The sequence below is a fragment of the Pongo abelii genome, chromosome 19 (assembly GCF_028885655.2).
Source record: "Pongo abelii isolate AG06213 chromosome 19, NHGRI_mPonAbe1-v2.0_pri, whole genome shotgun sequence".
NCBI lineage: Eukaryota > Metazoa > Chordata > Mammalia > Primates > Hominidae > Pongo > Pongo abelii.
Window position 1 is genome coordinate 23,272,292 of NC_072004.2, and position 26,327 is coordinate 23,298,618.

Genomic DNA, 26,327 nt, shown 5'->3' on the forward strand with positions numbered 1-26,327 from the left:
TGTTGACTCTGTGTGTGTATGTGTGTCTGTGTGTGTGTTTGTGTTAGAGCTGTGTGGTGCTCCTCTTGGAAACGCTTTCTGAACCCATCTGCGGGCTTGCTGCAGGAGCTTCAGAAGGCAGATAGGGAGAGGGATGCTGGAGTGAAGGTCTCTTTATTGGATGTTTTCTTCCTAATTTCAGGTGGTGACTTTATGCTTGGTGGATCTGAAGCAACATCCTCAAGCACAAAATCATTTTTATGATGTAAAGATCCATCTGGGGGAGCACCTGGCACCTGTCAAACACCACTCAGCTCCACCTAGAACCTGGCTGTGTTTGACCCTGCTCTCTCCTCAGACTGTACTCCATGTGGACACCTGTGGCTAGCTGGGTGAGGAGGAAGACTGCGGGATAAAGAGAGAAGGAGGAGGCAGGAGAAATGCACCTGGGCATGCTGCCACCCCAGGCACGCACGTGAAATCTTCGTGGATGGGCAGGAAATGCCCATCGTAGTAGCATGGGAAGCAGCATGGGGATAAACAAAGACAACTCAAATGAGAGACGCAAAGGCCCCAGCAAGGGAGTCAGCCATCGCCAGTTGCATTTTGGTAGAAATTTCCAGGCAGGCAGAGGATGGGAAAGGTTCACAGTGGAAAAAGAGGAGGCTCCAGGTGCACTCCGAGTGGAGGCTATTGGCTTGGGGAAGCTGGGGTGGCTGACCGAAACGGGGCCTCCTGTGTGGTCGGTTAGGGCAGCAGATTTCACTTTTTCTGGTTGGTTCTAAGTTGGAAGCGGGGACAAAAATTAAGGAGGCTGTTATTAGTCAAGTTCTGGCTGTTTTGGGCTGGTTGTTACAGGGCGGTGTTAGGCTCCCTGGATTGACTGGAGATAGCGGGCTGGCTTCCTGCATGTCTGATTTCTAGTGGGCTGGCTTCCTGCACATCTGACTTCTAGCGGGCTGGCTTCCTGGGCTGTTGCTACAGATCTCAGGCTGGCTTTGGGGCTGGTTGTGGCTCAGAGTTTGATTTTTTATGTAGTCTGGCCACTGTCATCGTATATTGAGTCTCTCACAGGTCAGCTTATCAGCACCTGCTGGGCCACTCCAGGGCTTGCTACTGCAACCAAGGGATGGGTCTTGCAGATCTACCTTGCTAGCCCCCATTTCAGATATGACACTTGAGTCCTAACAAATGAAGGGCACATGTGTGGAGGCAGCTAACAGCACAGAGCCAACTTCTAGGAGAATAGGACGAGGGAACATAAAGATGTATTGAAAACCATAACTCTTGAAAACTGTAAAGTCTCAATCCTCAGGCAGTGTCTGAAATAATTACAACAAAAAATTCTTTAGAAGTAGAGAAAACCCACCTTTCGGCTGGAACTGCCATCTTCCAGTAATTCCCCAAAATGACGAACACAAAGGGAAAGAGGAGAGGCACCTGATATATGTTCTCTAGGCCTTTTAGAAAACATGAGTTGTTCCTTTGGCCACGTATATGCGAATCTATAAGAAAGGTGATATTGTAGACATCAAGGGAATGGGTACTGTTCAAAAAGGAATGCTCCACAAGTGTTACCATGGCAAAACTGGAAGAGTCTACAATGTTACCCAGCATGCTGTTGGCATTGTTGTAAACAAACAAGTTAAGGGCAAGATTCTTGCCAAGACAATTAATGTGCATATTGAGCACATTAAGCACTCTAAGAGCCAAGATAGCTTCCTGAAATGCGTGAAGGAAAATGATCAGAAAAAGAAAGAAGCCAAAGAGAAATGTACCTGGGTTCAACTAAAGTGCCAGCCTGCTCTACCCAGAAAAGCACACTTTGTGAGAATCAATGGGAAGGAGCCTGAGCTGCTGGAACCTCTTCCCTATGAATTCATGGCATAATAGGTGTTAAAAAAAAGAATAAAAATAAAGGACCTCTGGGCTGTAAAAAAAAAAAAAAAAAAAAAAAAAGGAAGTAGAGAAAACCCAAAAGGAAATAATCTGTAAAGAGTCAAAACCAGCAAAATCAAAGGAGACTGAGAAATTTGAACCACAGCAACGGGACCCCACGGGATCCTAGGGTTGAGACCTTAAAGGGACCCTCGAGGACCTATGTCTAACCACAGCCTCCAGGCTGAACCTTTCTCACTGCCTTGGGTCCCTGACTGCACCAGGACCCGTGCATGGCTTAGCCCCTGCAGGAAACCCAGGGCGTCCTGCTGGCCTTTGGTGCAGAGTCCTTGGATGGAGCAGTGGCTGTGGCTGACTGCAGAAGGCATGGCCTCATGCACTTTCTGTGTTAAATGCATAAGTGGTGGAGTGGAGAAGAAAGTGACAGGCAGAGAATGACAGATGCCCCCTCCCTGGTCTGCTGCTTCTCAGGGGAAGGTCTGCTGGGGTGACTAGGGGAGGAGGAGGCATGGCTCTGAGGCCTCCCTGCCGGCCACTCCAGGCCCTCCCAGCCCCCTGGCCTCCGGGCCCCACAGGTCCCTGAGCACCTTGTTGGGAGGTCCCTGTGTCCTGGCAGTGGTGACAAAGCTCCTAAAGCCTACCTGTCAAAACTCCCGGCTCTGTGGTCAAGTATGTTTTTCAAAAAACATTGGAATGAAACTGATAGGGTTTGCATGATCCTCACAGTGGAGAAAAACATTAATGACATTGCTGGTTGGAGCCTGTGAGTGCAGCACCCCCTGCTCAGGACACACAGGCATTGGTGCTGCTGTTGCCAGTCCTGTCCCAGCCTAGCTGCCTTAGAGAGGTGCTGGAGGGTCAAACTCTTCAAAACTGCAGTTTGCCACTGGTGGGTGGCTCAGGACTCAAGGCTAGCCCCCAGCCCCAGTCCTACAAACCTTCCCCATGGACCTGGCCTGATGCCACCTGTCACACCCCCACCCCCTGGGAGCACTGAGGCCCAGTCCTGGCTGCCACACTCGCTGTCTCCTTGCTCCCCCTAGCCAGAGGGAGGCCCAGCACCTCGTGGTCGCTTTGGGGGTTGGGGGCCCCAAGTGCCTGGGGGACATGTGTTCAAGCAGAAATGGTGCACCCGAGGCCCCAGCCGGCCGGTCCCAGCAGTGCCCCCATTTCTCACGAAGGCTGGCAGCTACAATTCAGATGAAGTCAGCTGGCTCATCTGCACCTGAGCAGCGATACTGGCCCAACAGACTCCAAGTGCCTGGGTTTGCGGTGCTAAACCTGAAGGCCTTACCCTGCAGATGCAGAGGCCGCCGCGGTGGATGGCAGCAGGCAGAACTCCAGGCTGCTCTAACAAGTCAGCGTTCTTCCCTGGCACCACACCAGTTGGGGCTGCTGACCACCTGGGTTTCTGCTGTGCCACACTGAAGACCATTTCTCCAGGGGACACAAACGCTTAGCATTCTCTACTGAAGTTTTCTCTTTTACGTTTAACATTGAGGTGTGCGATTCATCCGGAGTGCATACTTCTGTGCACCATGAGCTGGTGCCTGCAGTTTGCTGGCCTGGGTCCAGGTAGGCAGGCATGGACAAGGAGTCCAGCACTTGTGGAGGAAGCTTTGGCAGCTCACTGACCAGGCAGCGGGTGCCCGACCTGGGTCCCTCTCCCTGCGCGCCCCTCCCCCATTTCCCCTCCCACGGTCCTCACTGGCCTGCCACACCCTCTTAGGGCAACTTTCCTTTCCTCCTGCTGCTCGCCCCTTGCCTTCACAGAACATGTTGCATGTGCAAACCTGGGGCTCTGACTCCAGCCCACCCTGGGACCCAGCAGGAGTAGGTGGTCATTCTCCAGGAGCATGTGCGGAGGTCTGTACCCTACCCTTTCATCCCCTAAGGTTAATAATAATAATAGTTATTGTTGCTGTTGTTCATCGTTATTGCAATGATTACCATTATTATTTGTTATTGTTATAAAAACACTGAATGAGATTTTTCCATCCACAAAGGGTGTCTGGTTGACTGAAGTTAAGGAAAGAGGAGTTTCAGGCTGGGAAATATTCTAATTCCTGCTGTAGCCCAGGGTCAGAGGTCAGGGGGAGTCCTCCGCCCCAGAGGTGCTGAATCAACCCTTCACGCACAGCAATTTCCCGTGTCTCTGGGGTGAATGCCCAGGGGTTTGGTTGCTGGGTTACATGGTCCTTATGCAGGGGAAGCAAAACTTTACCTCTGCTGTTAGTGTCTCTGGCTGGGCCTAAGAGGTAAGTGGACATAAAACACATTAACAGGAGAAAAGCACACAGATTTGCACATGTAAATGGAACCCTGTAGGAAGAGATCAGAAGAAGCAGTTAGTCCTGAACGCTTATATACTAGGTTGGACAAAGAGTAAGTTTTGAAAATGTGTGAGACAATGGGGTCTGGGATAGGGCAGTTCATCGTGGAGAAGTGACGAGGCAGATGAGGGTTAGTTTAATGAGATTTGTTCATACAGATTCCCCTCGGCCCCAACTCCCTGCCTCTGGTGCTAAGAATGGCTTCCTTCCTCCTGGTACAGGGAGGGCGCCTTTCCCATGGGAGATTCACTTCCTACTTTCAGGAAGAAAAAGGGGAGGTCAGGGCATCTTCCTTGTGTCTGCTGTTTTTCAAGTGCCTTTAGCTCAAAATAACCCTTATGCTAAAGTGGCATATTTTGGGGTAGCATTTTCTGCAACACTTCACTTGCACGTTTTTGTTGTTGCTGTTTTCTTTTTTGAAACTGCCACACTGTTTTCCAGAGTGGCAGTACAATATTACCTTACCACCAGCAATGTGTGAGAAAGCCCATTCCTCCACAGCCTCGCCCGCATTTAATGCTGTTCCTATATTTTGTTGAAGGCATTTGATGGATGTGTCATGACGTCTCACCATGATATTAATTTATACTCCCACAAAAGGCTAACGTCTTCTCATGTGCCGACTTGCCATCTGTACATCCTGCTCAGTGAAATGCTAGTTCATGTCTGTGAACTAAGTTTTCTGAAAAGGAATGTGGAAAGTGACTTTATTTCAGTGAACAGTTTGTAAATGGGGAAGTTGCAGCCTTCGGTGTAAAAGGAAAGTAAGTTCTAGAAAACTAAGAAAGGGTTTGGGTTCTATGGTAAAAGTTTCTTTCCAGGTTTCCAACTACTTTCATTTATGTAAATGAAGGACTGAAACTCATGCTGTCCTGATCGGTGGATGTAGCTGAATCCTGATTAGTCGATACAGGTGAACCCTGATTGATGCAGTTGAGTCCTGATTAGTCGGGGCAGGGGAGTTCTGACTTGTTGTTCTTTAAGCCTTAAGCAGAAGACTGTCAGAAATTTCTTATAGCTCCTCTTCCTCTCCCTCTCCCTCTCCCTCCTCTCCCTCTCCCTCCTCTCCCTCTCCCTCCTCTCCCTCTCCCTCCTCTCCCTGTCCCTCCTCTCCCTCTCCCTCTCCCTCCTCTCCCTGTCCCTCCTCTCCCTCTCCCTCTCCCTCCTCTCCCTGTCCCTCCTCTCCCTCTCCCTCCTCTCCCTCTCCCTCCTCTCCCTCTCCCTCCTCTCCCTCTCCCTCTCCCTCCTCTCCCTCTCCCTCCTCTCCCTCTCCCTCCTCTCCCTCTCCCTCTCCCTCCTCTCCCTCCTCTCCCTCTCCCTCCTCTCCCTCTCCCTCTCCCTCCTCTCCCTCCTCTCCCTCTCCCTCCTCTCCCTCTCCCTCCTCTCCCTCTCCCTCCTCTCCCTCTCCCTCCTCTCCCTCTCCCTCCTCTCCGTCTCCCTCTCCCTCTCCTCTCCCTCTCCCTCCTCTCCCTCTCCCTCCTCTCCCTCTCCCTCCTCTCCCTCCTCTCCCTCTCCCTCTCCCTCTCCCCTTTCTTCGGTCTCCCTCTCCTTCTTTTTTCGGTCTCCCTCTGTTGCCGAAGCTGGACTGTGCTGCCGTGATCTCGGCTCGCTGCAACCTCCCTGCCTCGGGCTCCTGTGACTCTCCTGCCTCGGCGTGCCGAGTGCCTGGGATTGCAGGCGCGCGCCGCCACGCCTGAATGGTTTTTGTGTTTTTGGTGGAGACAGGGTTTCGCCGTGTTGACCGGGCTGGTCTCCAGCTCCTGGCCTCGAGTGATCTGCCTGCCTCGGCCTCCCGAGGTGCTGGGATTGCAGACGGAGTCTCGCTCACTCAGTGCTCACTGGTGCTCAGGCTGGAGTGCAGTGGCGTGATCTCGGCTCGCTACAACCTCCACCTACCAGCCTCCTGCCTTGGCCTCTTAAAGTGCTAAGATTACAGCCTCTGCCCCGCCGCCACCCCGTCTAGGAAGTGAGGAGCGTCTCTGCCTGGTCGCCCATCGTCTGGGATGTGAGGAGCCCCTCTGCCCGGCCGCCCCATCTGGGAAGTGACGAGCGCCTCTGCCCGGCCGCCCTGTCTGGGAGGTGAGGAGCGCCTCTGCCCGGCCGCCCCGTCTGGGAGGTGAGGAGCGCCTCTGCCTGGCTGCCACCCCGGCTGGGAGGAAGTGAGGAGCGCCTCTGCCCCGCGGCCCCGTCTGGGAAGTGAGGAGCGCCTCTGCCCGGCCGCCCTGTCTGGGAGGTGTACCCAACAGCTCCGAAGAGACAGCGACCATCGGGAGTGGGCCATGAGGATGATGGCGGTTTTGTTGAAAAGAAGGGGGGAAGTGTGGGGAAAGGAAGGAGAGATCAGATTGTTGCTGTGTCTGTGTAGAAAGAGGTGGGCATGGGAGACTCCATTTTGTTCTGACTAGGAGAAGTTCTTCTGCCTTGGGATGCAGTTGATCTATGGCCTTGTCCCCAGCCCCGTGCTCTCTGAAACATGTGCTGTGTCAACTCAGGGTTAAATGGATTAAGGGCGGTGCAAGATGTGCTTTGTTAAACGGATGCTTGAAGGCAGCATGCTCTTTAAGAGTCATCACCACTCCCTAATCTCAAGTACCCAGGGGCACAAACACTGCAGAAGGCCGCAGGGTCCTCTGCCTAGGAAAACCAGAGACCTTTGTTCATGTGTTTATCTCCTGACCTTCTCTCCACTATTATCCTATGACCCTCCCATATCCCCCTCTCCAAGAAACACCCAAGAATCATCAATAAATACTAAAAAAAAAAAAAGAAATTTCTTATAAATGGCTGTCATGGGTCCAGGGAAACGGTGCTCAGGCTACAGTTATTTTGGCACTGACAACTGGAACTGGTTTGGTTTGGTTGTGGAAGGGAGGTCTTGTGATACTTTTATAACATCTTTCTGAGAACACAGAGTACATGAAGGCTCTGTCACCCAGCTACGGCTGCCTGGTTCCATTTTAACTTTGAGCACCTCAGTTAGACTCCTGGGAGTCATTTTGTCTTTCTGCAGGGGGCATACTTTAACAGGTCTTTCATCAATTTTGTAATTGGATTTTGAAGAAAAATACCATTGCATTTTGCATTTTTCTTACACATTCCTGTAGAATATATGGTTTGTAAATATATTCTTCTGATCTATAATTTGTTTTCCTCCTCTTAAAAGGACCTTTCAGCTGGGTGTGGTGGCTCACGCCTGTAATCCCAGCACTTTGGGAGGCCAAGGCAGGCAGATCACGAGGTCAGGAGTTCAAAACCAGCCTGACCAATATGGTGAAACCCCGTCCATTCCAAAAATACAAAAATTAGCTGGGAGTGGTGGTGCACACCTGTAGTCCCAGCTACTTGGAGGCTGAGGCAGGAGAATCGCTTGAACCCGGGAGGAGGAGGTTGCACTGAGCTGAGATTGCATCACTGCACTCCAGCCTGGGTGACAGAGCCAGACTCCATCTCGGGGAGGGGGGGGGGAAGAGGACTTTTCACAGAGCCTAGGGTTTTAATTTTGATGACTTCCAATTTATCCATCTCTCTTTATGAATCATGCTTTTGATGTCAAGTATAAAATCTCCTTTTTTAGCCTAGATCCCAATTTTCTCTAAGAATTTTTTTCCTAAAATTTTATAGTTTTACATTTTACATTGAAATATGTGATCCATTTGGAGTTAAGGTTTGCATGAGGTGTGAGGGTAGAACCCCACAATTTATCCATTTAGAAACATGAGGAGACTTTATTTCTCATAAGGATTACAGCCTTCAAGGTGGCCAGCTCAGCCAAGGGACCAGAAACAGGCACTTTGAAGGAGGAGGGGTTAGGGTAGGAGCTTTATGCTGGGCAGGTTGGCTAAACATACATATTCAACAGGTTATAGGAGGAGCTATGAATATTCATGAAGGTGGTCCTGACACATGCATATTGAACAGACATGCATGTAGCATATGACCATGTTCACTTTGGGGTGGAGACTTAACATTTAAATGTATTACAGTTAGGTCCTATATTTCAACAGGTCTTTTCAGGGCATGAAGGCACACAAGCGTGCAGCCTCTGTAAACCAGCCAAAGACAATCCACGGTTGGTGGTCTTATCAGGAAGTTATGGCTGGTAGAGCAGGGGTTCAGTAAGTCAGTGGGTGGTGGAGCTGGAAATTGTTTTAATCTTGTCTATCTCGAGGCCAGTGGTTGTTTAGCTGCTAGAGAAAAAGAAAAGCCTTGTGGTCCTTAGAACACAGTTTATTCTTTAGGCGTAGGGTTAGTGACTTAACCCTTGCCTGGCATGGCCTTAGGTCCCGTTTATAATTTGGTATTTTATTGCCTCAGAGTCTGTTCTCTCAGTCTTCTGATCTCTATGTTAACATTAATGCTGGTCTAAACCCCAAAAGGCAGGGGGTATAATGAGGCATGTTTGACCTCCCACCCCATCATGACTAGAACTAAACTTTTAAGATTTTCCTGAGGTCCCCTTGGCCAAGAGGGGGTCCATTCATTTGGTGGGGGCTTGGGATTCTAAAGTTGATAGTGTGTAGGTCAAGGGTTTTGGTTTGCCTGCTTGTTTGCTGTGCCTGTGATGTGCAATTGCCCTACTCCCATTTGATGGAAAGGCTACCTTTCCTCCCACGAGGTGCTTTTGCATGCTTGTCAAAAACCAGCTGGGTGCATTTGTTTTGGTCTCTTTTCTGTTCTGTAGATCATCTCCCTCTGTCCACACCACACGGTCTTTACTAGCTATTTAATGTGTTGAAATAGGGGTAACTTAATACTTGTTTTAAATTCTTCATTTAACATTTCATCATCAACATTTATCTCATCTAAAACAAACAAAACAAATTCACACAGTGTACGGTGTGGATGTACTGGAGTTTATTTAACCCGACCCCTCTTAATCAATGGCTATTATCCCCCACCCCAGTTTTTTTGTTATTATAGTAAATAATGCTGAAATATTTTTAAAAGATTTTTTAAAGTTTATTTTTAATTGACAAATCATAATTGTATATATTCATGGGATACAATGTGATGTTTTGATATATGTACACATTGGTGGAACAATTACTTTAAGCTAATTAAGATATCCATCACCAACACATCTATTTTTTTGTGGTGAGAATATTTAAAATCTACTATTTAAGGAATTTTGACATATAAAATGCATTAACTACATTCACCGTGTCATGTGGATCACTAAAACGTATTCCTCTTGTCTAACTGAATCCTTGTACCCTTTGACCAACATCTCCCCCCGCCTGCCCTTCCCCCGGCCTCAGGTAGCCACCGTTCTACTCTCCGTTTCTATGAGTTCAACTATTTTCAGATTCCGCATACAGGAGAGACCAGGTGGTATTTGTTTCTGTGCCTGGCTTACTTTGCTTAGTACAATGGCCTCCATGTTCATCCATGTTGTCGCCAATGGCAGGATTTCCTTTTATTCAAAGGCGGGACAGTACCCCGTGGTGTACATACACCACATTTTCTTTATCCGTTCACTCACTGGTAGATGCTTCCGTATCTTGGCTACTGTGAATGAAATCAATATTCTTATCTTATGCATAAGCGATCCCCACACTCATTTGTTATCTTTTGACTTTGCTTGTGTATTTTGTTCAAACTTTATGTTGTCAAGCTGATCAATCATTTCCTTGATGGCTTCTGGGTTTATTTTATGCTTTAGAAAGGCTTCCCCATTCCGAAAAGACAGAATAAAAGTGATTCACCCATGTTCTCCCTTTCACGGTTTCAACTTCACGGTCTCTCCCGCTGCCAGAGCCCCGCAAAACTTTCTAAACCGCGAGGAGCCCGGGACCCCGCTGCGCTGGGAAGCCGAGGCAGGGCCCCGGCCTGCGGGGGTCTCCGGAAACGTTCTCGGTTCCCGCGGAAGATCGCCCAGCCCGGAGCCGCGTGGGAGGTCTGTCCTCGCAGGTAGCAGTCCCTCGGAGCGGAACGGTGGTTAGGAAAAATTTTCAAGTCTCCTTCGGCTGCGGGGTCGCGCCATTCCAGGCGGTGCCAACTGGGAGCTCCTCCACCCGTCCCCGGCCGAGAAACGCGATCCCAGTTGGTCAGGTACTAGGAGAGGCCTCGCCCGCCGTAGATGCGGGTCTGATCCGCGGCCGCTGGCGCCGGCTGTCGGGCGCCACCTGGCTTCACTGTTAAGGTTTTCTCTCTGGCGCTCTGGCGAAGCCGGCAAGAAAGGGGATTTGGCCACAGGGCGCGGTGCAGAGTTCACGGGGACTGGCAGCACTGGCAGGATGAGCCTCGCTTTGCCGGGTGTACTCTTCGTCCTTTCGTCGGAGATTAAACCTGCGGGTCAGCGTTAGAGGCGCGCTCTTGAGCTCGGCGTGCTGTGGCCTGAGCGGGTCAATTAGTACACGCGGGAATCGCTGGGCCTTCCAAGAGTGTGAACGGGGGATGGGGTACCCCACCCGGACGCCGACTGGCGTGGGGCCAGGTCCTCAGGCCTTCCATTACACCCATTATCTCCAAGCCCCGCCCCGGAGGTGAGGACCGGCCCGGCTGTTCCAGGAGGACTGCGAAGGGTAACATGGGCCAGTCCATGGCCACGCGTGGGTCGTGGTCATCCGACTTGAGCTCCACACCTTTTTCCGAGTCTTATCTTGGAGGTGGAGTCTGGCTTGGGCAGTACGAGAAAAACGGGGAAGGCGCAGTGGATTTAGCCGTGGCTCGCATAATGGGATCTTGTGGTTGGACTTTGGGTCCCCACCCTCCCCACCGGGGAAGAGCGTACAGCCTCTGGCTCTGAGATAGAGGGGCGACCAGATGTCCGATGGATGATCTTTGTTAGAGTTGCTGGGTCGATCAGCCTCATTTCTGCAGTTTTGATGTAGTCTCAGAAAGTTGATCAGATCGACCAGCAGCCCAACCCAGCAGATGGGCAACTAGAATTTGGGAGAGGAGAAGGGGGCAAGGCGAGGGGAGAAGGGCGTGGGGGGAGTCCTGTGGGGAGGTGAGGAGGGGAGGGTAAGGGTAGGGGGATGGGGGAACCTGAGGTTTATGTAGCAATAGTAATTGTTATAAGCAAGTATTACAAACAAATAATAATTTATTTACATTTTAAAACTATGTCAATATAAATAATATACATTTATAGAATTATAAGTATAAATTATACTTTATAAATAATAAATCTACATAAATAGTGATTAGACATAAACAGTTATACTTCTGAAGAGGATGCAGGAGGGGCTTTCCGTCCGCAGAAATTTCTAAATGCCCCTGGGGAGGCTGAGGTAGGTCGACCCCGGTGAATTTTGAAGTCCACTCTGGGTGGGGAGCTGGCCCAGGAGGCGCTGGGGAGTCTGTCCCCTGCCCGGCAGCTGTCCCTGGCCTAGGGCGCTTCCCCCCAAATTTTCCAACGCTTCTTTTGGCTGCCAGGGATCTCACGGTTCCACTCATGCCTGCCAGGGAGCCCCGAGGTGGGAATGCGACCCGAGGTGGACCCTGACGAGGCCTGGCCTCCTACCCGCCCGCCCGCGATCCGGATCCGTCCGGCTGGCTTTCAGGCTGGTTGTCTGGCGACACCTGGCGGCCACCTTTATATATAGCAAGCTCGACCAGCGCGGGCAACGTGGGATTGGGTGGCCGGATGGCTAAAGGGGATATTAGGTTATGGTGGGGGGTGGGGGAGAGTCCTGAGGCTTATAGTAGTAGTAATAATATTCTTCTTTTTATTATGTAATTTATAAATATAAATTGTCATAAATACACAAATAATATACACTTATGTAGATACTATAAATGTCATGGTACAAATATATGTAATATATACATGATATATTTTAGTAAATATTTATGTATAAATATTAAATCAGTAATTATAATTATTTGGTCCTTGCTGGGATTCATCATTATTGTAATTATTACCATTATAAATAGTAATTGTAGTAGTAGTAGTATAAACTGTCTCTATCAAAGAAAGATGTTCAAGTGACTGGAGATAATAAAGAAGGGTTTCAGTCCGTGGGATTTAAAAAATCCACCCAAGAGCCTGGTGACGCTCTGACCCACAGTTTGTGAAGCAACCAGCTGGAAACTGCATACAGCAACCCTAATGGTCAGGACTGCACTGACGGCTTCCCTCCTTTTTGCCCTTGCTTCCAACTTAGGACCAACAGGGAGAACCAAATAGGCACCCTCTTACCAGTCAGGTAGGATCCCCTCTTCCAGTGATACAGGAGATGAAAATAAATTGTTTAGGCAGATAGGGCAAAAGAGTCCTTGGCAGAACTTCTAACAAAAAACAGCCCAAGAAATCATTTCTTTCTAACAAAGAGCAGCCTGAAAGATGGAGCTGCAAACATAGATAAGGAAGCTGGAAGCTTGCCTGGGGGGAGGCCTGCAGCCGCACTGATAAATGGGACTACCTGGGGCCAGGCATGTCCACCATGGGGAATTCACCTTCCCTAATTTTTTTTTTGTTGTTGTTAACACATGCACAGTAAGAAAGAAATAAGCAACATGGAGTAGCTACTCACCTGTGTAATAAAAGATTGACGTGGGGGCGTCCAGAGATTCATGCCCTATGCAGATGGCACACCTGGTCCTAACTTTTTTCGCACCTGATGTAGATCAGACACTGCTCCCCACTAGCTCATCTATAAAAATCTTTGCATTTCACTGTGCATCAGCAACCTATTTTTCCGGGACCCCTCTCTGTAGCAGAGAGCTATTCTCTTTCTTTCACCTATTAAATTTCCACTCTTAACCTCACCCTTTGTGTGTCCGCGCCCTTGATCTCTGTGGCTGTGAGACAAGGAACCTTGGATGTCACCCCAGACAATGAGGCCACTTCACTAGCAGCCACCTCTGGCTTCCTCAAGCAGCTGGCAACCCCATCAGGACTCCTCTTCCCCTTTTCCACCACACAGATTTCCCATTCCTCTCCCTGCCTTTGAGTTTCTGCCAAACACTATTGAGCTGCATGAAAGAACCTTCAATGCGTATTACAACTGAAAGAAACTGATCTGAAGAGGCTGCATACTGTAAGATTCCAACTCTGTCACATTCTGAAAAAGGCACAACCATGGAGACAGTAAAAAGAGCAGTGGTTGGCAGGGGTTGGGGGAGAGAGGGATGAACAGGCAGAGCACAGGGGATTTGCAGGACTGTGAAACTACTCTGTATGATATGACAGTGGTGGATACGGCATTCGACATCTGTTCAAACCCACAGAATGTACTGAGGACTAAACTGACATTTTTTCTCTCTTGCCCAAATTCCTATCTAAGGGGCCTGGAGAGTCATACCCTAGAAACTAACATCTCAACGGATGGGCTTTATCTAACCTTATATATAACACAGCTTACTTTCCCACCTGACTCTCATATAACATCATATGACAGATAAAGAAGGAAATAAAAATATTTTACCCCAAAATAGGATTTTTTTGGCATATTTTGAAATGGCCCTGCAAAGCTGTCTCTTGTGGGGAAAATTTGCATCTGTAAAGAATCTCTATTACCATAACTAGCTCTTTTCCCTTCCAGGCCCTCCCAATCCTCTAGAGATTAGCTGAAAGTCTAGCACCTTTTAAAAGTTTGAATAGGAAACATTTGCCATCTATTGTCTCTAAGGGCGACCCCCATGAGACTTCATCTACATGGTAAGAACCTTGTTCTCCACAACCCCTTATCTTGACCCAGATACTCCCTTCTACTGATTGCAGGTTTTTAGATAATAACTGTTTCAATCAATTGCCAATCAGAAAATCTTTGAATCCACCTATGATCTGGAAGCTTTCCTCCTACCGACCCCCTTCGAGCTGTCCCACCTCTCTGGACTGAAATAGTGTACATCTCACATGTACTGATTAATGTCTCATGTCTCCTTAAAATGTATAAAACCAAACTGTAAAACAACCGCTTTGGGCACATGTTCTCAGGGCCTCTTGAGACTGTACCTTGGGTCACTCACATTTGGCTCAGAATAAATCTCTTCAAATATTTTACAGAGTTTGGCTCTTTTCACTGAAAATACAACACCAAGAACGACCCTAATGTGAACCACAGACTTTGGGTGATAATGATGTGTTGGTGTGGGTTTAGCAGTAGTAACAAATGCGCTCTGCTGATGCGGGACACGGACAGTAGGGCAGGCTGTGCGTGTGTGTGTGTGCGTGTGTGTGTGTGCGCGCGCGGGTCCGGTGAGGGGTGCATATGAGAGCTCTCTGCGCGCTCAGCTCAATTTTGCTGTATAGATGTAGAAAAAAATCTTTCCTCCACCCATCTTAGCTTTATTGCCTTGGCCCCACAAATTTAGACCAATGAAAGCCAGGAGAAAACAACGCATTTATTAATTCGTGCATCACAAATACACATGGGAGAGCTCAGTGATAAGTAGTAACTCAAAAAGGTGGTTAGAACTTGGGCTTATTAGCACCCTAATGAGAGAGCAATGTATTTGTAGAGAAGTGGAAAGACGAAGGGGACCTTGAGCTTCTTTGGATAACAAGTTGTGGGAAGGTAGATACATGGGGGAAGCTGACAGATAAGGTTGATTTGGCGTGCTTGTGATGTTGATTTTTCTGGTGCCACCTCTGGGCTGGTAAGAGCCATCCTGCCCTTCTGGTAGATGGGGGCAGGGCAGAGAGTTTGTCCTGTGTCTACTTGGTCTCAGTTGTCTTCAGCTCAAAATAATCTTTATGTCAGAGTGGCACATTTTGGGATGGCATACTCTAAGCCCCTTCAGCTGTGAATTCAAAACAACTCTAAAAAGTCAATTAAAAGTTGTATTCCTATAACATGGCCCTTGCTGGTGGGGCTCAGGACACACCACCCCAAAATATGACAGTACAAAACCAGATATGTGAACACAAAATATACTTCTTCGGCAAATTTTGATCTTGTTATTCTAAGAAATTGCAGACACAAGAGTAGCTCTGAAAAACTGCCCTTTTGTAAAAGAAATTTATAACTATAAAAGAAATCTACATTAGTGAAGTATCTGTATCAGGAAGAGGGCTGGTTCCAGACAACTTCTATTACCCCAGAGACTTTTCTCTGCAGAATAAGACACCTTTTATTCACCAGACATTGCCTCCCCTCACCCTCCCAGAACTTGTGCCCATTCCCAACAAGCCCCAAGCCCTTGTTCCTTTCTGTAACTCAGGACACTGTCTAAGCTTCATTCATCTGGCCCTTCTCCTGGTCTGTAGTTTGGGGGACTCCTGTGCATATAGATGTAATTAAAATGGTTTTTCTCCTATTAGCCTTTCTTATGTCAATTTAATTCCTATCCCAGCTAAAGAACCTAGAAGGGGAAGGGGAAGCCATTTTTCCCTCCACTACCTGCTTTCCAAGATCCCAGTTTGTTGGAACCACTTCAGAGTTGACCCTCTGTAAATACTTGTCGGTACTCATCTTTTCCGTGTTTTCACCTGACATTCACTCTTACGTCTCCCAACAGGTTGCTCAAGAAACTGCTCTCCCTTGCTGTGGACACTGCTGACTTCTGTAAAATACATTTACAGGAGGCCATTGGTTTGGACTGAGCTTCTGCACTAGGCCCAACAGACTGAGACGGAGCATGGACCCCTATTAGGGGCCTGCTGGGCCTCCTCCAAGCATGGAAACAAAGGAAAATCTTGATTGCCTTCAAGGGAAATTCCAGGCAACTAGCTGGCCTTGAGAAGTAAATGAGCTGCCTGATAAGCAAGAAGGGAATAATAGCTGCAAGTAATAGCCACTCAAGTAAGTCAGAGCCACAAGGTGTTTGGTCCCCTATTGAAACTAAAGATTACATCTTAGCATATGTCCCTGAATGGTTTTTCAGAAACCCAGACCCACCTCAGATGGAAAACACTGACCATCATCACAGAGACCTCAGATGTCGGGGAGCTGAGGGCTGCACTCCCACGGCTGCTCTTTGTTGTAAATTTCATTCTCAGGGGCCTGGAGAGAGTCATGCCCACAGACCAGACATTAACATTTCTTTCTGCTGACCCCCAGTTTTAGACAAAGCCTGGCTTCCTTAACCAACTGCAATCAAAGAATCCTGAAGCCGCCTATGACCTGTAAGCCTCTGCTTCAAGAGCTTCCACCTTTTTGGGCCAAACCAATGTATACCCTCTGTATTGATTTATGGTTTCCCTGTAACTTCTGCTTTCCTGAATTGTTCTCCTGCCTTTAAAATCCCTTGCTTGTAAGCCATCCAGGAGATTGGGTCTGAAGCGTAAGCTGCCTCATTCTCCTTGCTTGGTGTCCTGCAAATTAACATCCTCCTTTCTCCTGCTGCAAACCTCGGTGTGGGTGTTTGGTTTTACCACAGGGGGCAAGCAGACCCAGGTTCAGTTCAGTAACAAGACCAGACTGGAATGGAGTTCCTTGCGCTAAAGTTCCACTTTTCCAAACCAAAACTAAGTTGTTGATCTGACCTTCTGAGAAGTCAGGACACAGAGAGATAAAAGGCAAATCCCCAACAGGCCAGGTTTAGCCAGAGTGATAAGCAGTCCCTCCCCTCTGCTTTAATGTTTACAAGGAAAGTAACTTGGCAACCCATCTATGCTTTGTTCTTTGCTTCCACTTCAGCCTTTTGTATCCAAAAAGCCCATCTCCCCCACTCTGCTCGGAGGAATGCTCAGTCTGTTTTATGGAATGAAGTGTTGCCTGATTCTAGAATAGCAAATAAAGCCAATTGGGATCTTTAAACTAAACCTGTTGTACTTTTGTCTTTTGACAGTTCCATGATGGAAAATCTAATGGCCACTTTCCATTTACCACGTCCAAGGAGCAGTCCAGGTAAGTGGCTCCTTTTGTTTCTGGGGTCCGTCTTGCTCCTGGCTCCTGATGCCGATGCTTCTCCTTCTCATCCTGCCTTTCTTGATGCTCCTCCCTAAGGTTTGCTAGCGCGCTTACAACCCCTGCTTGGGATTTAAAATCTGAAGTGCGTCATAACTCACCCCTGGACTCTGTTATTCTTTTATTGGTATGCCAGAAAAAAAGAACCCCAAGCCCTCTGGGTGACCAAATTGATATTTAAAGCATTAATTATTAACTCTATTCTTACAACCTCCAGATTTTATCTCCACTCAGAATTATATGTACAGCTGCCTAGTTGATTTCCAGACTGAAATGCCTCTTTGACATTACAGATTAAAACTGATCCCACTCTATTGTCCAGGTCATCTTCCTTGACTTGGCTGTGACCCAGACTTACTGTCTAAATAAATGGTGTGACAGCTCACCTAGGGACCCCATTCCAGACTCTAGGAGAGTTTCTTCAGCCTGTATCCCCCCACATCATAAACAATCCATTACCAAGTGCTGTTCATTCTTCCAATACATCTCTCCAAAGGCTTCCCTTCATTTCCACAATGACCCCAACTGTTTCGCCACTCACTCCTCAAAGAACCTCCGGATTTGTTTCTGGCTTTTGGCTATGAGGAATAAGCCTGCTGAGAACATTCAGCTCTAGGATTTTGTGTGAATGTAAGTGCTTTAGGGGTGGGGTGGGACCCTGCAGGCCATCCTTGGGTTGGATGATTCTCTAGAGGGACCCAGAGAACTCCACCAAGCTGACCTAAGCCCTTGAAAGTCAAACAGATACCGCATGGCCCAATGCCTGCACCATAGCTCACTTGTTGGAATAAACTGCCCAAGAAAAATGGGGGTACGTGGTTACATTATCAGAGGCATCCCAGGTGGATCCTGGAGACATGGACAGTACCCACAGTCACGAAGCTGACAGCTGGAAGAAGCCCATCTGGTTCAACCCCTGTCTGGCATATTCCTTCCTTCTCCATCCTCACTTTCTACCCCTCACAGGGACAGAGAATTTACAGCTTACCAAGCCAGGCCATTGCACTTTTGGACAACTCTATTAAATGGATTTTCCTCATGCCATCGCATAACTGCTACCTGCCACCAGAGCCTTATAAATACATGGTTTTCCATCAAGCACTTATGGAACATGTTACTGTGGGCACTTCTAGGAGGGTTCATGATGGATCCTCCAAGATCAACTAAATATAAAACAAGCTCCCAGGTAACGGAACCATTTCAGCTGTTAAATAAAATCATCTGTATTAACCTAGTTTAATTATGAGGGACACCTCTCCCAACATAATATATATATAATAAATATATATAATAAATATATAAAATAAATATATAATAAATAAATATATATAAAATAAAAAAATATATATTTTTTGAGACAGGGTCTCACTCTGTCACCCAGGCTGGAGTGCAGTGGTGCCATCACAGCTCACTGCAGCCTCAACTTCCTGGGCTCAAGCAATCCTCCCACCGCAGCTTCCTGAGTAGCTGGGACTATAGATGAATGCGACTATGCCCGGCTAATTTTTTAAAAACTTTTTGTAGAGGCAGGATTTTGCCATGTTTCCCAGGCTGGTCTCCAACACTAGGGCTCAAGCAATTTGCCTGCCTTGGCCTCCCAAAGTATTGAAATTACAGCATGAGCCACTGTGCCTCCAACATAATCATAATTTTTTTTTAAAGAATAGTTGGTATTTGGGGGCCGGGTATGGTGGCTCACACCTGTAATTCCAGCACTTTGGGAGGCAGAGGCAGGTGGATCACTTCAGGTCAGGGTAGTTCGAGACCAGCCTGGCCAACATGGTGAAACCCATCTCTACTAAAAGTACAAAAATTAGCCAGGCATGGCGCACACCTGTAGTCCCAGCTACTCAGAAGGCTGAGGCGAGCGGATTGCTTGAACCTGGGAGTCAGAAGTTGCAGTGAGTGGAGATCGTGCCACTGCACTCCAGCCTGGGTGACAGAGCAAGACTCCATAAAAAAAAATAGTTGGTATTTGAGCCTTTCTTTCTGAAAATGGTTGATAGTGGCCCCATTCATCTGTTGAGGTTTTATATGAAAACAAAACCTTATACCATTGTGTGGAGAAAGGTGCTGACCGTCCTCTTTGTGGTGGGGTGAATATGGCTTCAGCACACCCAGCAGCTGTTTTGGGTTCTCAAGAAGGGAGGCCCAAAATAGTCCAGTCGTAATAGGGTCTCTCAGAAACCCAGCCCAGCTACTTCCCTCCCTCAGGGGAGTTTGTGACCTTGCTACTCACAGCGTGGTCCATGAACCAGCAGCACTGGGGTCACCCGAAGCTTGTGTGAAATGCGGCATCCCAGGCCTGCTGCACCACGTGCATCAAAAGCACACATGTTCTTCCTATTACTGAGAGGGAGGAGGGATGGCAGCACAGGAGCAAAGCCATCACTGTGATTGCCGTTAGGGACAGTGCTAGAGCACCCAGCCCCGAGCCCCACCACCACCACCCCTTGTCTTTAATTACAGAATTCACTTGAAATTAAAAATCCCCGCTCCCTAAATACCCACCCTCTCCTCTGGCTTTCTTTTTAGCTGAGGTGGCTGCTCTGGCCTCTTCTTTCCCTCATTCCTGGCAGCACAGCAATCCCTGCAAGTTACTCAGACCCTCAGGACTCCTCATTCAAGTGTAGTGGAGGACGATGCAGATGGCAGGGAAAACCAAAGAAAGCTCAGGTGGCCCATCATGGCTGCCATCAGTGGAAGAATGTCTCTATTTAACACTGAACATTAGTAATGACATGCTCTCCCCTTGTCCTGGACCTTCATTTTAAAATACAGCATTCAGGTGGGAGCAGAACCACAGGGGCACTTCCATCCTGAACCTGCTCTGGGTGGTGGCTCTAGCCTTTGGGATTTTGTCTTCATTTACATTTTTTGAGATGGAATCTTGCTCTGTCGCCCAGGCTGGAGTGCAGTGGTGTAATCTCAGCTCACTGCAATCTCCATCTCCTGGGTTCAAGCAATTCTCCTGCCTCAGCCTCCTGAGTAGCTGGGATTACAGGGATTACAGGTGCATGCCACCACGCCTGGCTGATTTTTGTATTTTTAGTAGAGATGGGGTTTCGCCATGTTGGCCAGGCTGGTCTCAAACTCTTGACCTCAAGTGATCCACCCGCCTTGGCCTCCTGAAGTGTTGGGATTACAGGTGTGAGCCACCAAGCATGGCCTGTCCTCATTTACTTAAAGAGCCGTTACTCACCCCCAATTCCCCATAGATAGTGGCCAATTTCTTTGAAATCCAGAGACATTTTCGAATGCTCAACCCTTTTTTCACCAATTCTATCTGTTTCTAAAATAAGTGTCACTCAGGATGGATATGCTTTTAGAGAAACACTGTGACAAAGACCCTTTGCTCCAGAGGAAGGACCTGCAGTGGCCCCAGGCTGTGGCTCCAGCATCACTTGAGACAGTGTGAACATTTGGACACAATTAAAAAGAGGACACTTAATCAAAGAGCACACTTACCAAGTCAAGGGGCAGGAAAGCAGGGAGGCGGGAGGTGCGGGACCCCACGTGGGACAGGCAGCTGTGTGTTGTTGATACCGCCTTCCTGCCATGGCTTTCCTACACCAGCAGAGAGAAAGCCCATTTCTGCTCTCTGCTGCAAGGCTCTCTGGATGGAAGGTCCAGTTCCACAGGAAAGTGATCCTGGTGGCTGAGGCGTGGCTGTGCACAGCCTGGATGGCTCAGCCTGTGGCCGGCAGGCACCCAGGGGCCCTGGTGGGGGTCTCACCCGCTTGGGATGGCCTCAGCTCCCAGGCTGCAGCCACCACTGCCATTTCAAAGGTGAGAAGGAACTGTCTGTGTGGACCTCTCATCCCGCACAGTGAGGGAGGCGGGAGCTGGGTGGTGCAGGGAATTAGGAAAGGCAAACCTGGGACGTGCTGTGCCCTGCAGTGCAGTTTCCAGAGGAGAGCAGCCCGGGGTGGCAGACGTTTGCATATGGATGTTAGAAATGCTCTTCCTGGCCGGGCGCGGTGGCTCACGCCTGTAATTCCAGCACTTTGGGAGGCCGAGGCGGGCAGATCATGAGGTCAGGTGATCAAGACCATCCTGGCTAACGTGGTGAAACCCCACCTCTACTAAAAATACAAAAAATTAGCCGGGCATGGTGGTGGGCGTCTGTAGTCCCAGCTACTCGGGAGGCTGAGGCAGGAGAATGGCATGAACCCGGGAGGTGGAGCTTGCAGTGAGCTGAGATCGCGCCACTGCACTCCAGCCTGGGGACAGAGTGAGACTCTGTCTCAAAAAAAAAAAAAAAAAAAAAGAGAAATGCTCTTCCTGACTTTTCATTGCTGACTGAAGTCCCCGGTTCTTGGCCTGTGTCTTTTCCTTGCCTTGGGGTCCACATTAACCAACTATATTCAATCAACAAGCTTAACATTGAGAATCAAGAGAAGCCCAGGATCTGGGGAGCCCGGGACCCCCTTCATCATCCACTGTGCTTGGGATGGGGCTTCTCTTGTTCTCCTGCCCCAAAGGAGCTGGCACACCAAGCGATGCTTCCATTTGGCCACTGCCTTTATGGGAAGGGACAGTGGTCTCTCCTTGGTGCCAGTGTTAGAAGGAAGAATTGGCGCTCACTCGGCCCTGCTGTGTGTGGGAGTCTCCTCTGCACCCCGCCCTATCTTGTCACTCGTCACCACTGGGTTGAGCAACACCAGACTTTGTTTCCAGGCTTTGTTTCCTGGCCCTTAACAATAAACAGAACAGTCTCCCTCAGCCTTTCACACCACATAGACCCCTCAGGATGAATTTGCTCGAGCAGCTCCCGCTGATGCTGGGCCTTGGGAACAGAGGGCCAGTGGGGAGGGCCCACCCCTGAGCTGAGAGGTCCCTTTATAAAGGCAAGTCCAAGCCCCAGAGATTTGGGGGTCAGCAGGGGAGACAGCAGGGCTGAAGGCGTAGAGGGGGCACCCTGCACTTTATACCTGGGGCAATGCAACAACAAAGGTGCCAGGTATGTGGACACACACCTAGAGGAAGAGTGCTGTGCACCCTCAAAGCCTGGTCTGAGGATCAGCAAACCAGCCCCTCTGGGAAGCTTGTTGGAAAGGCCAACTCTCAAGCCCCTCCCCACCCCTGGTGCCCCAGAACCTTCAGTCTGACCTAGCCCTAGGTGACTCCCCTGCTCCCGAGGTCTGGGACGGGCTGCCAGCAGCGCTGGCTCTCAATCTGCCTGATCGTCAGCACCACCTGGAGAGCCAGAGAAGTTCTGAAAAGACAGATCTCTGGGCGCTTCCATCCCTGGGATTGTGACTCAGTAAGTAAGGGGTGAAGCACAATAATTCATATCTATGTTTTTAAAGCTCCCCCAGTGTTCTGGATGCTTAGCCAGCCTGGGGACCCTCTCTCGGCTCTTCGGGTATCTTACAGGTAAGAAAGATGTCATTGTAAACTTTTATCCTTGGAAATACATTCATTCCAAACATATCAAAAGAACTTACTAGGCCGTGTGCGGTGGCTTATGCCTGTAATCTCAGAGCTTTGGGAGGCCCAGGTGGGCAGATCGCTTGAGCCCGGGAGTTTGAGACCAGCCTTGACCTCCTTGATTTCTGGGGAGTTTATGAGGGACCTGGAGGCTGTCAGAGTGGTTTTTTGTTTCCCTTTGTGTACAGTTTTGAGTTCATTGTTTATGTATTAGGGTTTGGAATAGGATCATATAAATATTTCAGGTCCTAAAATAGCTGTGACAGTGTCACTAATCTGCCCCTGAGCTGAACATCCACCCCCGTGCTGCCATTTAATCCTCCAGTCATGTGAGGGAGGATGGGAGTCTGTGTGAATGTCTTTCTCACTCGCGTTCAAAGATCGTATCTGCCTGTCTCATCTGTCAAGAGTGTAGAGTTTGTTGTGATGGTGTATTCAAAATAGACAGAACGTGTGGTCATTGTACTTGGCAAACAGCTTTTCATGTCAGGATGCTTCCGCCCCCGGCTCAGGGCTGGTCCAACTGTGTGACGAATGCAGCTCAGTGCAGGTGTCCGGTCTGCCACCCTCAGCCCCGCAGCTGCAGTGTTAGAAAAACTGTGCTGTGGGCACCCAGCGTCGGTGACATGGGGAATGTGGAATAATGAATACTTAATTCACATGTGCTTATAGAAAAAACTTTATACAATAAAAAGAACCAATTGTGAGATTTACATCTTTTTCTGTCACTATATATAAAAGGAATCAAGAATTTTCATGCAGCTTCCAGGTATTCTTGAGACTGGTATATCGTTTCTTTTTGAAAAGTGCATTATTGCATAACAACACCTAGACAAATACATTTTTATGTATTTATAAGTATATTTTAGCTCAAAAATAGCAATAGTATACATAGCTTATAGCACAGTTTGGGAAATGCTGATGTATATGGTAATAATGCATTGTTTGGGATGATTTAAAATTATATCAGGATATTAGGAGCCCAATATAGTGATCCAAATTGAGATCCTCTTGTCTAGTAGTCTTTAAAATGGCAAAACATCAAATCTAGAAAATAGATAAGAGATGAATTTTAAGATAAAAGTACAACAGATTTTCTATTTTTACAAAAATCATTATTGATTTTCAAAAATATATTTTAGAATTCAAGCTGTTAATTTAAAAAGTGCTTATTTAATAATATAGTGAACAAAACTGGCTATAAGAAAAAACGCCTTATCTTGCTGTCCCCAAGTCTTGCAGCTTTTCAAAGTTTCAGAATTTTGTAAAATATTTTGAATAGCCCAGACTTTCTGAAAATGGGTGTAGCCTTTCAAAGTATTAGAATTGAGAAGCTTTTAAATGCCAATCTTATTTTATAAAGTGTTGACTTTTCACTGTAGACTAATAGCGAACAGTTTGTAAAGAAATGTAAATAAAAAATGTAAATGAATAAAATAGGCTTATTAGTTTTCAAAAAATTTATTTAAAAGGAAGGGGCAATGTTGATTGGAATAAGGAAGTATTTGAAAATGTATTTTGTGAAAGAAATCAACACACACATACACACACACACACACACACACCTCAAAAGCAAAACTCCAACAATGCAGCTGTTGTTCCTTTGCAGCAATATTTATCTCACCTTGAGTGAGTGAGGGCCATGCTGCTTGAAAGTGTAATAACTTAAACACCTTGCCTATGTCTGTGATTAAAAACTAAGCTCTACTCAGCTCATGTAATGCCCCTGACCTCCACCAGAGAGAGATTCTTGGTTATTCCTTGTGGGCAAATATGTCCATGGATCAGTGGATCAGGGACTGTTGGATCAGATATGTGTCCCTCTCTACATGTCACGGTTTGTAGAGATCAAAAATTTCCCTGAAAACACCCAGGTTTATGAAGCCAGGTGATCAGCCAGCTCTGAGGCCTAACTAGGGAGGCCAGAATCCTGCTCCCAGGACAAGGCTGGGATGGGGACGTCTGTGGTGATGTCATCTCCAGCTGTGAGCTCCAGTGCAATGCTGTCTGGGATGAGGGTCTGGGGCATCCTGAGCTCTTGGAGAAAGCTGGGTGCAGTTAAGAGCTCTATGAAGATTGTATGTGGTGGCAACGCTGTTGGGATATCCCATGGGTAGCCTAGAGAACAAGTACTGTGTCCCACTGCAGGTGAAGGTGAATTAAGGCAGAGAGGCTATTGAAATAGGCACTGAACAGAACATGATAGCCGAATCTATAACAGCAAAATATTTACCAGTTGTTGATTGGATGGGGTCAGTAAGTTCCATAATACTGGGTGTTGGGTATGGGGTCTTAATGAAAGGATTACAATGTTAAGGTTGTAGTAATCCACTGTGAAGCACCATTTATTTTTTTCCAGGCTTAAGCACATGCAAGACTGAGCTGTCAAATGGAGAAGCAGTGGAGAGAATCATCCTTTTATTAATTAGGTTTATATATTAAGTTTTAAACTTGAAGGTCCTGTACATCTGAATTGTGTCTCTCCCAAAATTACATACTGAAGCCCTTACCCCAGTACCTCAGAATGTGCCTGAATTTACAGATACAGCCTTTAAAGGGTGTGGTTAAGTTAAAGTGAGACCATTAAGGTGGGCCCTAATCCAATATGACAGGTGTCACTATAAAAGAAGAAATTTGGAGACATAAAGAGACCTCAGTGCTGGGTGTGCTCATAGGAAAGGTCATTTCAGGTCGGGAGAGAGGCCTCAGAGAAACCAAATACCCCACACCTTGGTCTTGGAATTCCAGCCTCCAGAACAGTGAGAAAATAAATTTCTATTGTTAAAGTCACCCAGTGTCTGGTAGCCCTAGCAGACTAACACATCTTGCTATAACTTACGTAGATTCATATTAACTATTCTAACTGGGGACCTGCAAGGTCCAATTTGTCTCATAGTTATAGCAATATTAACTATTTTTACTAGGGACCTCCAAAGACCAAGCCAATTTGTAAGTGCCAAAGACTTAATTGAATCATATATATTATTCATTGTGTTAGAGCATGTTTTAGGGCAACGAGTATTATGCCTATGTGAAATTTAGGCAAAGCTACAGTTAAAATAAAGCATGGCTATTTTTCCTCTATAGTTATTTTGCCAGGATTACAGGCATTGTAGTGTTTAAATTTAGTGAGATTCGCAGGTAGAACTGTAACTTGAGTCCCCGCATTGACTAAGTTCATGAAGCTTTGTCAATTGGTGCATTTTAGCATTTGTTAATCTGGAGCCCGTGCTGCACAGGCACAAAAGCCAATCACGGCCCCTTTTATCTCTTTGTTATGTAAATCCTTATGGTAAATTTTGTTTCTAATTGGGTCAAGTTATGGACCTTTGTTTTATTACATATTTATGTTACTGGGAAGGGGCACTGTTCCAGGCCCCAACAGAGAATTCTTGGATCTCGTGCAAGAAAGAATTTGAGGCAAATCCATAAAGTGAAAGCAAGTTTATTAGAGAAAGTAAAGGAATAAAACAATGGCCACTCCAGTGGCCAAGCACGGTGGCTCATGCCTGTAATCCCAGAACTTTGGGAGGCCGAGGAGGCAGGTGGATCACCTGAGGTCGGGAGTTTGAGACCAGCCTGATCAACATAGAGAAACCCCGTCTCTACCAAAAATATTAAAATTAGCTGGGCGTGGTGGTGGGCACCTGTATTCCCAGCTACTCAGGAGTCTGAGGCAGGAGAATCACTCGAACCCAGGAGATGGAGGTTGCAGTGAGCTGAGATCATACCACTGCACTCCAGCCTGGGCAACAAGAGTGAAACTCTGTCTCAATAATAATGATAATAATAATAATAATGATAATAATAATAATAATAATAATAATAGAATGGCCACTCCATAGGCAGAGCAGTGGAATGGGGTGCTCAACTGCTTGTACTT

General features: G+C 47.5%; 1 pseudogene; it reads left to right on the plus strand.

Moving 5' to 3' along the window:
• The first annotated feature begins 509 nt into the window (after window positions 1-509).
• On the plus strand, window positions 510-1,884 carry LOC134760609 (large ribosomal subunit protein eL21-like; annotated as a pseudogene).
• The last annotated feature ends 24,443 nt before the right edge of the window (window positions 1,885-26,327 follow it).